This window comes from Strongylocentrotus purpuratus, unplaced genomic scaffold (genome assembly GCF_000002235.5).
Source record: "Strongylocentrotus purpuratus isolate Spur 01 unplaced genomic scaffold, Spur_5.0 spur5_scaffold_16, whole genome shotgun sequence".
Classification (NCBI taxonomy): Eukaryota; Metazoa; Echinodermata; class Echinoidea; order Camarodonta; family Strongylocentrotidae; genus Strongylocentrotus; species Strongylocentrotus purpuratus.
Genome location: NW_022145601.1, coordinates 21,437,991 through 21,452,272, shown reverse-complemented (window position 1 = coordinate 21,452,272; position 14,282 = coordinate 21,437,991). Strand labels below are relative to the sequence as shown.

At 35.9% G+C, this 14,282-nt stretch overlaps 2 long non-coding RNA genes across 3 annotated transcripts; one reads left to right on the top strand and one right to left on the bottom strand.

Moving 5' to 3' along the window:
- The first annotated feature begins 2,158 nt into the window (after nt 1-2,158).
- Nucleotides 2,159-14,071, top strand: LOC115924570. Of its 2 annotated transcripts, none has more exons than XR_004064365.1 (5): nt 2,159-2,214; nt 11,359-11,451; nt 11,931-12,067; nt 12,888-13,004; nt 13,497-14,071. It is a non-coding gene; the product is annotated as an uncharacterized LOC115924570 (long non-coding RNA). The 2 variants fall into 2 exon arrangements; XR_004064366.1 differs by having other exon boundaries at nt 13,475-14,071.
- On the bottom strand, nt 3,216-6,366 carry LOC115924571. Its single transcript, XR_004064367.1, has 2 exons — nt 5,178-6,366; nt 3,216-4,912 (listed from the first exon to the last, which is right to left on the bottom strand). It is a non-coding gene; the product is annotated as an uncharacterized LOC115924571 (long non-coding RNA).
- Nucleotides 14,072-14,282: the final 211 nt, after the last annotated feature.

Sequence of the window (14,282 nt, the reverse complement as noted above, 5' to 3'; positions counted from 1 at the left end):
AAAATTAAAATTACATCTATGATTTAAGACATTCAATATATCTTACTAAGGCAATTCTACTGAATGTATGGGCATGGCTAAATTTTATTTTCAATAATCTATAATCATTTTTTGTAATTCTCCTTGATAAATTTCCTAAATTGTTACACGGTTTTAATATAGTTTGTAGATAATCCGTCTTATATTTAAAAGGGGGCAGTGGCTACAATTAGAAGCCTCCATTGACAAAACATGGCACACATATTAAGAACAATGCGCTATTTAAGCACATTTTCCGTTTAGGGACAAACATTTGAATCCAATCAGTTGTAAGACCAATTTGAAAGAAGGTTGAATGCACACGAAAGGAATCTAGCTGAAAGAAACCTCTATATTGACCAGAAAAAAAGCTGACATAAAAGTAAAGTGCAATATTATTAGGTACGTCGATACGAGGATAAAAGCGAGGGCGCTCTTCAAAATAGATTAGGTTAATTAATTTTTAAAATATGTTTTTAATGTAACCGTGTTTCAAAAATTGATTCTAAAAATATGTAATGGCATGAACTATCACTCTACAAAGTTTGAATCATCAATTTAAAGCGCAAGACAAAAAGTTGAACAAAGTACCTAAACAGGACAATAACACCATCTCGAACTGTAAACCTTCGTACATACACATTTTTCCATTCAGGATGGATCCCATTCGTGACAGATTGTGTGGAAATCGATTTACACGTCGTGTATTTTACATGCAGGAAAGGGTGTATCACGCCGTTTAATTACGTTTAATTAAAGGTAGAATTTGCGTAGCAATTAGACGAATTCAGATTTTTTTTTTCCTGCCATTTATTTATTATGCAGTTCATATGCAAAGTTGAACCTAATACGTTCTTATGTCTTTCCATAATACTTAGTGTAAAACTAACAAAATTATACACATTATGTGGTGAATATTCGAACACAAGAAATCTATAGAAGATTATAGCTGCAATATGTGACAAATAGATGTAAGAGCTGTTGTGTGTGTAGGGTTTGCCACTGCTTAGTGTGTATAATATGAAACTATTTAAGTTGTATGATTATTGGATATCACGATATTAACAATGTTTATGTACACCCATTTCATGTTAAATAAATCATTCGCATAATAGGAATTTATTTAATCGTGCAGTCGTTTTAGAACAATCAAACCTTGGTATTCAGCTATATGGTATAGATTTGGGCTTTTTTGGTTTACCTTGCATATGTTATTATTCATTATCTCCATATGTTTTCTTTTAATGCACCCCCTCAATAAACTTTATTTTCAGCACAATTAACTTTGAGGTATATATGCTATTATGTTTCTTGTAAATTGATCCTCAGCATGAGTGTTCAAGCGGTATTAAATCTGGGGCGATGAATTGTAGTTCCGCTATTCAATTTTGTTTTTAAATACATACAAAGTTTTAATTTGAAAAATATATATTCAATGTCTGGTCTGGCGAGAGCATAATTTAACCAAAACTGTCAAATGGTGCGAACTGAATTGACTCAGTGACATAAAAGCTCCAAGCCTCAAACATATGGTTTATTATCATTATTGTAAGTTTTTATTGTTGTTATTATTATCATTATTATTACTATTATTATTATTATCGTCATCATCATATATTCATTATCAGTGTTTCTATATACTGACCTTAGTTTCACAGTATAGTCTAATTGAGCTGTACCTCTGCACCATCTAACATTCTTCTGAATTCGACTTAATTGGCTTATGAAGATAATTGTTTCCCTTTGAAACAGAACTTTAACAAACAAAACTGCCTACAACTTAAATGACAACGTGATCGACACAAATTAGCAGTCATTGACAATTGCGGATCTTTTCTTTAAGAACAGCCTACCAAGGGTAGCGACTGAATAGTCTTGTTCAAGACTCAAATGCACCAGAAGTCTTAAGAGACTCGAATATATCCGCAGCATTGAACTCAGAATCGAATAAATATAACAAATTTGTTATTTATAACACATCTAATTAAGAATTCAATCTGCGATAGAAGTAAAAATCCGTTTCATAAAACAAATAACAAGTTTATATAGTCAATAATATGTATTGATAGTTCGCGAACGAGTCTAATTGCACTGTCGCGCTCGCCTATATCCAACTAAAACAACAACGACCTTATCTGTGACAACATTAACAGCTAGGCAACTTCGGTGCTGGACACGGTTTTCTGTAGAAATCCTGTAAGTACATGTCATATTTATTCCGTAATTTCGTATTCATAAGGTGATATTTATGTGTTTTTTGATATTTGAATACTTTCCGGAGGTTAAACAAAGATTGATCCTGAGAGTTAGAGCTCGTGTGCCGGGGCGAGTGCATGAGTAGGCCTAATAGTGGGGTAGCTTAGTGAAAAAATCGTGACACGGTGGACAAAAGCATGATTTTTTCACCAAATTATCTTCACGATGTACCTTCTTAAAAAAGGCTATGCTCCAAGAAAATTGATGCTGGAAAGGTGGTGAAAATGACGTCATTATGACATCATTTATTCATTACATAATCACAGGAAAACCCCAAAAATAAAGCAACCGTGGTCCTACTTCTATAGTTTTGAAGCAAAAAAGAAATGAAACTTGGTGTATGTGATGACATTGAGGGGTAGATGTGCGAGACATGTTTTTTTGTGTTTGTCGGACAAAGCGTTGCCATGGTAACCACAATTTTACCAAACCTTATAGTGCAAATTACTTCCACAGAATTTAAGCAATTAATGTCAAATTTGGTATCTATAACGATCTATGAGTGTGGTTATAAAAAACACCCTTTGTGACTGTGCGCCACCTAGCGTTGCCATGGTAACCAGATATTTTTGCAAAACTCTTGCTGAGCGAACTACTTCCACAATATTGAAGCAATTGAAATCACATTTAGTGTTCATGACGGCACTGGGGTATAGATGTGCAAGACATACTCTTTTTGTTTTTCGGACAAAGCATTTCCATGGAAACTGTACTCGGATAAAGCGTTGTCCTGGTAAACACATATTTTTGCATTAACATGAAGCATTTAAGCTATTATGATCAAATTTGGTGTGTACGATGATCTATATGTGTAGTTGTGCAAAATGCCCTTTGCGTTTGCACCGGACAAAGCATTGTCATGGTAACCACAAACTTTTTGTAAAAATCTTGTTGAGCGAATTACTTAACTCAAAAAGAACTATGGTTTTTTTTACACACACACACACACACAACACATATACACAAATAATTTTTAACCCAAGTTACATTCTTTATGATCACATGAGTTGGATATACTGGATTAGGGGTATTAATCACCTTCAGTGATATTTCTAGTTTGCTCTGTTTTTAAATCTTCTTGGCATCAGAACTGATGGGTCATTACTATTATGGTACCACTTGGACTACATGTTATATATGGTCATTTTCACGGTAAAGGGTGTAACTTTTCTCAAACAGGGTCAAAATTTCAAAATATGTTTTCATAATCATTTTTACTAAATTATGGATTTTTTTTGGTTCTGGAGCTTAAACTACATGAGAAACCTGGACAAATAATGAAAAACTGTGACAAATATGATAAATTTGAACAAAAACAACATTTTAATTCTATCAACTTAAATGACAACATTTGTTCTCCAAACATAATTCAATTGCGATTTTTCATTTGCTATTCTAATGTACTTGAAGGCTTATAAAGCTTTTTTGGTCAAACTTATTTGGTCTTTAAAAAAATTCAATGCGTTTGTCAAATTCAAGACAAAATATGAATTTGACATTTAATTTGTCAAATTTACCTATCTTCCAAGAGGGGGAGCAAAATAAAAATTATTCTACAAATACCATTCAGTGAGGGCTAACTACAATGCAAATTCCAAAGAAATCGCATTTCAAATGAGGAAGTTGAAAATTTCATATGTGTGTGTTTCGGAGGCTTCAGGTTAACAATCTTGCCTGTTTTGGAGGCTTCAATTATGTTAACATAAAATTTTGTCCATTACTTAGGTAACATATTAAGAAAAATTCAACTTAAACTGTTAATGATATGTTAAATTACTAATATAACACCTAAAACATTTGTTTACAGAGTAAAAATACTTGTTAATATACAGTACGGTACATGTATGTTACAAATTATCTTTACTTAATACAATGAGCTTTTTGTTCAGTACGCAAACATTGCAAAGTCACTTAATAGAATCCATGAGGATTTCAAATCTGTGCTGATCTGGGCTGAAATATATTGTCCAGTATGTAATTTCAAGGGAAACCACTTTTCTCATATCAAAGTTGAAACATTCAGGGAACATATACATGTATAGGATTAGTTCAAAGTAGTGTTTCGGAGACTTCACACATGTTAACACACTATATTGTCAACTACAAAGGCAATATACAAGGCAAAATTTAAACTTACTTTTGAAGTTTTGATAAAATGTTGAACTGAAAGTAAAGTACTTAAAATAATTGTTCACATAGAAACCATTTATGTTAATTCATAGCAATGTATCATTACCCTTCACTTGCGTCTTTGTCATCATTTATTCTTAGTGCAAAGAATTACATTTCTGCACAGTGGCTTCCACGAACTTGTTTGGTTTGTGTTATAACATTTACCCAGACATTCATATATTTGAAACCAATAGCATGGTAAGCATTTACAGGTTTTTGTCCTAGAACACAATTGTGTTCAACTTCTTATTTCAAAGAAATTTATCTGCCAACATGTCCAGTTCTCATTCTTAAAAATTATAAGCTAGGTAAGCTATGTCGGCTGGGGTCATGGTTAGTAGAGTCATCTTCTGTATTACATCTTTTTAGGCTGATGGGCTTCACAGTCCTCTGTAAATTCATACAGACCATTGCTGTTCCGGCGCATGAATTTGACTTTGACATTATCATCAATCACAGCTTTTACCTAGTAGCAAAATAAGAATATAGCAAATACAAACTTTCATTAAAACACAGAAAAAAAATAGCTTTCAGAATCCATTTCACTTCCTTGAAATATCTCACAGTCCGTTATTTTATTTTATTCACCCTGTTAACTTTGTTTAGTACCACAACACCTGCTCATATACATTTTAGAAAAATCTTTTTGTCTAAGTATTTCTCAAATAAAGAAAGTTGATCCTGTTAAATATTTTCTTAATAATCCGAGATCTAACATGGGTAATACTTACAAGAGCCATGAAAACCACCCCATTTGTAGTCCTGCTGCTAGATGAAGGTGCATCAAAATATATGGCCACATAATCGCTCACATTGATCCTGTAATTGGAGAAGAAAATAGGAAATTAGCGGTTTGTACTGGACAGAACAATGTTAATACATATATCTGAGCTTGGACACTAAAAACAATCATTTTTTTAAATTATTTTAGAAGTACATCTTGAATGCATATTTGCATGTGCATTACATAATATGTTATTATTTATCCATGTGTTGTTTAAGAAATAGTTCAGTAGTCTATATGGGCACCATCACTAAGGATGCTTTTATTGTACATTACACAAATCTTTAAGTACTAATTAATGACAGACTTGTTTTAATCTGTTCAAAATTGTAATATGTACAAGGATTCCATTCATTTTTACTGGTTTACCACTGTGCATAGCCATAGACCTGTACATGTATATGTACACCCATGTATATCAGGAGTCTAATTTAAACATCAGTACTGAGGCAAACCTTATGGGGTCAGGTGACATCCAAATATAAGTTGGTTTATGTTTATGTGCAGGGCTGCATACAACTCATAATTTGTTATAAATATATTTCATAGATTTTTAAATATTTTACAATAATTTGCTCAGACCTGCTAAGCTCCACCCTAAATAAATGCTCCAGATTTCATTCTTCTATCTGTTAATCATTAGTGAGCTAACAAGAGAAATTGTTATGTAACTTTCTCCAACTCAGCACATGCACACAAATACCTCCATGTTACTTTTCTTTTCCTGGTAATGCTACACCACTTCTGACATAGCAACTCATATGTTGGTATTTTATGGTATATTGTAAACAGGTGATCAGCTCTGGTTTAGCAATTATACATACAGATGTACATGTACCACTGTCTCTTGTTAGCTCACTAATGATTTACAGATGATGTCACAAGATGAATGAGATTTGGAGCATTTTTCTAGGCTGCACATCAACAGGAATCAAACTATATTTGGATGTCACCCGATCTTTAAAACCACAAACATTGATTATGATAAAGGTACATGTACAATGTACAATACAGATCGTAACTAGGCGTCACTATATTTTTAGTGACAAATCTAAACTTTAAAAACTTTCACACACCAGTTCCATTACAATAACCCATTAAAAAAAGTACAAGTTAAGTAATTTAAGGACAAAATATACAGTTCTTACCTCTATATTCTTGTGGATAACGGTAAGGAAATGAGAGAACTGTCTGCAGTGTTCATGCCTGTCTGGAAGAGATGCTATCTAGTATCAGATGTTGCTAGCACATGTTGCTGTAACCTTGTCAATATCTTAATGGTCTATTGTCGTGGACAAGATCCGCAGTTCGAGTCCTGCTGCGGCACTAATATCCTTTGGCAAGACATTTATCTACATTTGCCACACTCGACCCAGGTGAGGTAAAACTGGGTACCTGGCAGGAATTAATTCCTTGAAATGCTTAAGCGCTGTAATGGAAGCCATGCTAAAGCCGGGGTTATAATTTCCAAATTTGGAAGCGCAAAGAGACGTTCAATATGTGCTACACAAGAACCGAATGTTATTATTATTATTCCATTGTCTTAAAGGTACTATGTCCCTTTTGCAGCCAACCTCAAATTCTGTGGAACTTTGCATGAATTATGAATATGTCATGTATGTCCTATCTGTGAAATTTAAACGTTAGCAGTGTCCTCATATTCAAATTATGCAAGGAAACCCGTTCACTTGCTAGACTTCACTGTCAGACACTATTGAGTGACTGACTGGCTTTTTTTCTTCTTTGGTAATAACATACATGAAAAGAGTTGTAAAGGGTACATGAGCATTTGTCTACATCAATAACCCACTTCTTGTGATGGCCAAGATTAAACTGATTGAATCTTTGCGCAGCATAAAACGTATGACCATTCGGTACAATTGTCTGAAAATCAAGACTATTACTTTTGGGCTCTATAGCCCTAAAGTCGATTTGACAACTAATAGTCATTATTTTCTCACTTGAAGACATTTTCAAGCCCCACCTTTTTTAGGGAAGTTCTAAATAAGTATTATCTTTCAAATGATTTTGTCATGTCATGTCATGATTTTGTTCGTGATGTATCATTCTATAATGGATCTTTAATAGAGCTTAAATGAAAATATTGTAAGCAACTAAGTATGAATTACTATATCAGGAAAAAGCTTCCCACCAAACAAATGACATTTGAATAAATGAAAACCGCTTGTGTTCTCCCTAGAATGGTGTGACGTGTTTTGTTGAAAGACAGAGCAATTTCATGCTGAAGGCAAGCAAAAGCTAAGTTTGAGGACAAGCAAGGTTATTCATACAGATTTTAGGCAATTGCTTTTATGCTTGATCTTATGCTTGAAGTTGAACCAATGCTTACAAGCAGTTGCTACCTTTTATGTATACGGCCCAATGTACAGTATAAACTTCTTAGAATCAATAAAACATGAACCCGTAACTATACCAGTGTAGATAAATATGCTTGGTCCCCATTTACAGAGACATTCAGAGAGGCATCGGTCCAATTCTGATGTAAAGGCATAAACTTAAAAACCGCATTGCAGTAATGAATTTTCACCCAACTTTAAATTACCCAGGTCTGGCCTATGTGTAAAGTTATGCGGGCTTAAAGTTGATTGGTACACACTTCATCAAATTAGCTCTGATATATGACCATAACACACCCTAATACACCTATAATAATGCACACAAACACTCACTCGAATTAGATTTTGACCAACCTATGCCCCGTTCAAAGTTGTTAAGGTGTGTCTGGTGGTATAGACTAGCAGAGTATGGCACAATTCTACTTATCTTCCCCTTTGTTTTCAAAGTACAATTCATCTTGGAAGAGAAATGAATAGCACCAATTTCATGAAAGGTGATGCAAAGAAAAGAAAAATTATTTCTGACTAGTACTAAAAATCAGTTTTGTTCATCGTCTCTTGAAATTTTATTTTACTTCCTTTCCAACCCTTCATATATTTCATAACACAAATTTGCATGGGTGGGACTGACTCTTGGTTTGTTCTTAGCAAGTGTACATATCATCATTGAAATTACAATATGCCTAAATAGTTAAGAAGATGTTTATTACAGTAAAAACTGATTTACTTACGTTTGTAATGAGGGAAATGTCTGAAATAAATCAACTGGATCCGGAGAAGGATGAAAATAGCTTTCTCTGCAATCCCATTGCTTTCTAATTCTCTGAAACTACAGCTTGCAGTACAAACTCTTGACCAATCAGAAGCCAGCATTCATGGGAGTCAGGGGAATTCCCTGTTATGCTAGTCTATGAATGCAGACACATTGTCACACAGGTGGGACTTTTGAAATTATGTAAATTAAGGCTACTTACTCATGATTCGTGTCAGCAGATTTTTTGGAGCATAGCCTAATTTTGATCCTCATACATATACAAATGTCTGGTGAAAAAATTATGCTTTTGTCCGGCCTGTCATGATCAAAGGTATATTTGTCACTAAGCTACCCCACTATAAGTTAGACGGATCTAATTAAATTGCCCAATTTCAGGCGCGACCTGAGAGCGGAAGCTGCATGTAGTGCCCGCCCTAGAACTCCCGGGCATTTTCGCAACAGACCCTACGGCCTACTGTCTACTGAACACACATAGTCTAGCTGCATAATAATAATAATAAATAATTTAATTTTTATATAGGTCTAGTCTAGATCTAAGAAGGGAGATCCCGGGTTCGACCTGAACCCAGGCGGATGACTGAAGTGTGTTAACGTTCCCCTTCCCTTGTTCATAGGCGCAGGTTATGTCAAGTGGAACACAGGATAGGAATTCTAGGACGTTAAATGGAGGCCCCGTGTACAGGAGAGTCACCACCCTTGCAAAGAACCATTTCATTGCACTATTCGTAGCTATAAATTATAGCTAGAGGTCTAGTAAGTAGTGAAATCTAGACAGTAGACCCTAGTGTAATGGTCCACATGCACACCCCAATCAGGCCTAGTACTAAAGTATATGGCAATGGTATAGATTCTAGGGCAGGCATCTTGAAGAATCTTCAGTATTGAAGGAGGCCGGAGGCAGATTATCTTGAAGAAGAAGGATAGTAGATCTAATAATATTTAGGGTCTATATACTTGTTGTTAAGCGCTTAGGCCTAAAGTAAAGGCGCTGAGAGACATTTGTATTAAGCGCTATTCTAGTAGACGTGACCTAGATCTATATCTCCATGTTTGCTTCGACAGGCAGACGCTTTACTAACTGAACAAACTCGCCTCCTGCGTCCTGGCTGTGTATTAAAAGCTGTGCTATTGATTCTCAACATTTCACACAGCACTGTACAAAACTCAGCTGATTTCACTCAAAATGTGTACTTTACTTAGATCTAGTGACAATTGATGACACCTAGAGGTCTACTACTACTAGATCTAGGCTAGTACTAGTCTAGAAAAAATGAATATTCATCATCTAAAAACCAGGTGGCTGACAACGAATCATGTTGACTACAAGACTTTCTCGGATTAATCATTATCCCCTAGCAACGAAGTCGGAGGGGATATAGAAACACTGCCGTCCGCCCTTCCGTGCGTCCGTGCGTGCGTCCGTAACAATTTTGGATTCCGATCAATAACTTCGGTAATGTTTGACGGATTTTAATGAAATTTGATATGAAGGTACATGATATCAAAATACAGGCTAAGTTTAATTTCCGAGTATGTAGGTGAAAGGTGAAAGGTCATATATGTGAAAATGTGGTTAACTTCCTTGCCTAGTAATATAATAGTATAGTCCAATGGAGTTAACTTGTTCTGATGTACATGTATATAGGCCATTTGTACCCTGCGAGGGGATGCTACGCTTTGCGTTGACTTGTTAATGTAGGATCTAAATGAGCAAGCTATCGTAAGTCAAAGTAGATATTTCTTTGTTATTTTTTATTTGTTAATATAGTCAAATGTAATTTTACAGCCAAAGTGAATATATGAGGATGTAAAGAGTAAAAATCTTGTTGCATATCTCATTCATCGCGGTCCTGCCGAACCAAACCATTTGTTCCACTCAGTCACCATAGGACGTACTTCAGTCTATGTATAGAGGCGGTCAGATGAGCCAGATGCAATTTCAGCAGAACAATTGCAGCAGAGACTGAAGCTTTCGGTCTATATCAGTCTATACTTTGCTGGAGTGGTATACTGTAGTAGTAGATCTACTGTCATCCGTTGCTGTTATCCGGACTTGGCTGTCGGATTTAATAAATTTAGAATTGAAAATTCCATTTTTATTTCAAGGGCAGGCTAAGCTGTAAGCAGCCAAAACAACAACTCCTGCAATAAACTGCAAACCCCCAAACAGTGTTTAGATTTCACTAACTCCATGCTATACATGTACATGCTTCAGAGAACTCCGCCTACGGCCTCCGAAGGGCTTCGGTGACGGAGCTCCCTGGAGTAAAGATTTCACTAGACTTTAGTTAAGTTAGAATTAAAATAGAAATGTAAATAATCTAGAGTCTAGTCGGTAGACAGTAGGAGGACTAGGAGGCAAAGTGGCTCAGTCGGTAAAGCGTCTGCCTGTCGGCCCAAAGATCTTGGGTTCGAATCGCACCCAGGCGGATGACTGAAGCAAGCGTTGTGTGTTAACTTGCCCCTCCCCTTGTTGTTTCATAGACGCAGGCTATGTTACATGGAAAACAATCCGTCTCGGATAGGATGTTAAAAGGAGACCCTGTGTACAGGATAATCACTACCCTTGCACGTTAAGAACCCACGGCACTATTCGTATAAGAATAGGGGAAAAACCTGATGTAGTGGTCTACCTGCACACCCCACTCAGGCCGAATATACATATACATGAATATACGGCATCTGCAAGAATCTTCAATACCGGTATTGAAGGATAGGAGGCAGATTATCTTCAAGAAGGAGAAGAAGTATACTGCACTCTGCAGTGTAGTGTAGTCTAGTGCCTAGTCATGCTAGTGGTTTCTAAATTTACTCTAGAGTATTGATCTTTTTTTGGCGCAGTCTTGACTCTATGTCTCTTAGTTTACGTCAAGACTCTGTCTCTACTCTCAGTCTTTAGACTGCAAACATTGTAGCAGTGACTGTTGTTTTCAGTCACTGAGTCTGAATGTGAACCTAGCTATTTTTAGAATAAATTTTCCCCCTCTCTTTTACAGGAAATATACAGAGTGTATTACCATATGCTTGCTTCTTTGAGTATGTGCCTGAAACAAGAATGTCCTGGAGAAAACGGACCACAACAAGAAAAGGTAATTTTTTTTTTTTTTTTTTTTTTTAACTTGGACTTTTTAAAACTTCACCTGTTTAGTTAGTCAAGTAAAAGGAAATTTTTAAATGGGTGAGGGCATTAAATAAGGCCAAGTTGGAGGGGTATGCAAAGGGCTGGTATGAGAAGTATCGATTCAGGGGTGGCTACATGGTATGTGTGCAACAAGATGTCTACTAACAAGTTGCTGTAGTGTTTATTTATAGTGTATTTTAACTTCCAATATATATTTTTTTTATAATTAACATTTGAAGGCCTTGAAGAAGGGATGGGGGGAGGGGGGGGGGGGAGTCCTATACACGAAACAGAATGACAAGAAAAAAGAAAATAATTGACCTTCATATTTTGCTGAAAAAGAAAGTAAACATTGAAGACAATTGAAGAAAAAAAAATAATGCAATTTTTGTGTATTCTTACATATTTGGTTAATATTTATTGAATATTTTTATAATTCTGTTCCAGAGATGGAGAGGAAGGGCTTGCTGTTGAGAGATCATGGGGTGCCTTGAGGTTCCACTTCCAGTCTTGATGTTCTGCCCCTTACCTCTAAGCGATGGCCTCTTGTGCCTGGCAATATATGAGCGAAGCACAATGGACTGGTAATTCATAATGCATATTACAATGTTTTTTTAACAAATCAGGGAAAGAAACAGAGATAAATTCATAGCATATGAGTCTGTCATGGCATTTTTAGTAACTCAACATTTGCTCCTGCAACGACTACTCTAGGCTTTATTTTGTAAAAGGTGTAGGGTTAGACTGAGGGTTGGAATTGTGATTAAGGTGGTTTAGGTTTAGGGTTAGGCCTAGGGATGAAGTTTAATAGTGTAGAAAAATTATGTGAAGCAATTGTCTCAGGAGAAGGTGTTGTACAACTTGATTTTCCAGGTGCTGGTGGAGCTGCATGTATCTTTTACTCATCAATGGTAGTTTTAAAATCTTCCTCTGTATTGTGAAAGCAGAAACATGATGTAGAGTGTAAGAGAAAAAAGTATGTAACACAGTATCATTTAAAATAGATTTTATAAAGTAAAAACACACTGGCCTGCAGTTTGTGAAACATGTAGCACTGTATTACCAATTAAAAGAATTCAGCGATTTTTACAACGTGCTCTATTGGCATTTATGTACTGGTTATGTTGTAACACAAAATGAATTCTTAACTTTAATCCTGGATCCATTGCTAAACATAATGTCAACCCTAAATGTATTAAACATTGCCAGACCCAATTTCGGGCTACCCTAAATCCCTTTCTACATACCAGTATTGTTCAAAGTTTATATTTATTACACCCTTACTGCGAGTTCTAGAAATTCTGCAAGAACCCTACCCTGCTGTTCACTTTATAATTAGTACTTCACATTGCTTTCATGAACATGCCGTAAAAGTGAATTTATTTTATGTCTCTATACAAACAGGTGCCTGTACATGTAATGTATTTCATGCAAATGAAGGGTAGAATGAGAAGCTCACAATGATATGGTAGACAAGGACCTTGCTGTCTAAAGCTCGGAGGCCAGATGACAGTGTCTGAAGTAAGTCGCCCCATAGAAGAGTGAGAACTTTCTGTTGCAATTGTTAACATGCAACACATCCTTACCACATGCAACCAATCCCACTTTCACAATATATTTTGTTAACAACAGTAACCCAAGTTCAACGTTTGGATTGGTGATTTTAAACATAAAAACAATGGTCTGAATGTTTAATTAGATCTTTTACGCAAACGTAGTATATTAGTAATGAAAGGCATGTTTGGTAATACAGTAATTTCATTTCAGACCATGAAGACCATGTATTATTATAATTATCTGGGATCTGTCGTTGGGCTGATAAGCATGGAAAATAAGGAATGTACTCCTGTCGAACGAACAATATGTTTTTATAAAACGAATAACTCTTTGAAGATTACTTACTAGAAGAAGTAGAACAAGAAGAAAAAGAAGAAGAAATACACTGATGATGTCAGCTTGACTTCCTAAAGTTGTATACTATTTGAAAATAGTTTATATTTTATTCATGAACAGCCGGCTTGTCGGAATTGCGTACAAGGATGCCATTGGACTTTTCTGTACTAGTAGCTGAAGGGGGGAGCAGTCACCAGAAGGAGCATGCAACTCCAAAACAATGTGGATACTTCTACCGAGTTCATCTCAAGAATCAAGATGTGACAGTGGATGTACATGTAGAGGGGTTTGTGACCCTCCTGACTGTGGACTACATGCAATACACATCAATGGATTGTAGAGGAGTAATGGTGGGTCCGGTGAGCTCAACTCTGGAGGTTAAGTTCGCAAAATTAATAAATTTCCTTTTAATATGGGTGTATATGGTTCCAGGGATTAATTTGACGCAATGCCTCGTAGTGACACGCCCTATTAAGGGGCAACACACGTGTCAGAAGGTATAAAATGGGAAGCAGTTCCTGAATTGGCACAAGCTTTTACTTTTCGGATGACTTCCTCATTTTGTTTCATACCTCATTTCCTTTGCCGCCATGAGGTGCTAAAGTTTTAGCAGAGTTGGGGGCTTCCAGCCCATAGATGTGACTTTTCATGATTATATGTAATAAATTGTAATAAAGTTACTATCCACTTCAACACTTGACTCTTGTCGAGAATTTTATTTCTTTGTGTGGACTTTGTTCTTCTCTGGAACGCGATTTGGGCAGTGTGATAGGCGGCCACCGGCCACTCAGTTGCCGGGGCTGTTTCATATATAAAGAATGTGTGAAGACAAGCGACTGCATTATAAGCTCAGCATGATCAGTAACATTGATTCCTTTTATGAGGAAATTTAAATTTTTGTTCCTC